General features: G+C 36.5%; 1 pseudogene; it reads right to left on the bottom strand.

Annotated features, from left to right (window-relative positions):
* Positions 1 to 375: 375 nt before the first annotated feature.
* The window catches only part of LOC122577091, a 238,994-nt pseudogene continuing 237,211 nt past the window's right edge, over positions 376 to 2,158 (bottom strand).

Below are 2,158 nucleotides of genomic sequence, written 5' to 3'. Positions count from 1 at the left end.
GAAGGGATCGAAGTACTACAGTACAACGGCTAAATTAATTTCTATCTATTAAAACTGATCTGTCTAAATATGAATCCCGTGAAGTGTCTTATTCTATCTCAATTGATTTCCTTCTTCTTTATTTACGTTACATACAATAATTATCGTAACATTTTTATTTTTTCTTCTTCATTATACATTAAATATTCTCCTTTGATAGCAATATACATTGAAATTAATATTCAATTTCTTATGTTATTTTATTTCTATCGCCTGAACTCATCAATATGCGATCTCGCGGATGGGACTCGTATGCGACTAGAATAATCCCAAACTGTTACGACCATTCGCGGAGAGACGCGATCGCGAAGAAATGTTCGTAAAATGAAGATAGTTTTATACACACCTTGATAATCGCCGTCGGGCTGTTGACTTAAACTCTTGTTTTAGAATAAATTTCCTAATTGCCATCATGTAAATTGCAATATACTTCTCCCAATCCAGATCCCGGAAATGTAGCACTGTCGTTCAACGCTTTTAGTACAAGAAAGTCCATTCGTGCAAGATGAAATCCTATCAATGTGAACAGCTTATTGCCATTTCTGAGAAGATTCATCATTCTGAAATATCATTTTTAATTTTTATTATAGATGAACACAAAGTCTATCCCAGAAAGATTGTCCTCGTTGTTCGAGGATCGATAGAATATTCACATTGGTTTACTATCTCGGGGCTTTAAAACACTCGGAATTACACTCGAAACGTTGTAAATATATCTATTAACTATGACTGAACAACCTCGGTACCATAGGGTATCGTTCAGTGACATTTCTATGCTACATTTTACCATAGCATCTATCATCGGACCCCACCTCCTAAATTGAAACACATACATTATTATTGATTACTAGAATTATACTTAGAGCACAGTTTATTATCATACGAATATCTCGGAAAATATTATGGAATTGACATAAATATTATATGTATCGCTATTTTTCTAAACTAATGATATATTGAGGTCGTCTATGTTTCTCTGCTCTTCTATTGTCCACGTTGCTTAGGTAATCTGAATCTTTTGAGACACTATAACAATCGAATTCCATTAGTTGAACAAAATTCGTAATAAATATTACTTAAAAGGGGATGCGTTACTCGTGCAGTTGTAAACTTTAACTTCACGATCACGATGAAGCGTGACATGCCACGCAGTACATATTATCGTGTCGACTACGAAATCAAGAGGCACCAAGTCCAAGCTTGTATCTCTCCTGGCCCATATTGCTGTTGCACATCCTCTGCTCACAAGCAGAAAGACATCTGGTAACATTAAATTGGTTTAGAAACTATTTGTGCTTTTGGATTACCAGAAATATGGCGCTAGATAGAGAGGAATGAATTGTCATCATTGTGAGGAATGACAAATTTAAATTATAATAATCATGATCTGGTGGAAAGCCTTTCATTTATCCACTTTTGGGAAATGTAAGGAGTATTGAACAATTACTATTAAAAAAGATCTATGAAAGTACCTGTAAATGCAGAAGTACCCTGTATCTAACCAGGGCATGGTTCCTTTAAAGAGACACCAATTATACTTGGCCGCACTATCGCAACTGGCAGATCTTTGCACTTGCTTGCTACAATCTGCTCTGCTAAATTCTTACTGAATGTGTATGTGTTTGGATAAGTTTTTAAAATCTTTTTCTCTATTTGGTTGATGGACGTTTTATCGAATTTGTCACACACATCGATCACCTCCGAAGGTTTCAAGCTCGTGTTGCAAGGTCAATAATTAATGAACATATCTTAACGCTATAATGACAAATATAATATTCGTAAGCCATGGAACAACGTTTGCGTATAACTTATTCTTACGTATAAACTTTTTCCCCAATCTCGTATAGATTCGCATTATTAAAAGCTGTGCTGACGTGGACGAAGCTAATCGGATGCCTCAGATCGTTCGAAAGTTCGACGACACGAGCAGTACCCTTCGTATTGACATTAACAGCCACGTGCAACGGCTCGTCGAATCTCGCAGTGGCCGCGACGTGAAACACTATGTTTACTTTCTCTAACAGTAGATTTCTATCTTCTCGCAAAAGACTTAAATCCGGCAGACTCACGTCACCTTTCACGGGGTAAACTTTGCTCGAAACCGAGGGATGTTTCGCTT

The sequence above is a fragment of the Bombus pyrosoma genome, linkage group LG17, assembly GCF_014825855.1.
Source record: "Bombus pyrosoma isolate SC7728 linkage group LG17, ASM1482585v1, whole genome shotgun sequence".
Taxonomy (NCBI): Eukaryota; Metazoa; Arthropoda; class Insecta; order Hymenoptera; family Apidae; genus Bombus; species Bombus pyrosoma.
The sequence above is the reverse complement of the archived record's forward strand: the minus strand, read 5'-3'. Positions and strand labels throughout refer to the sequence as shown.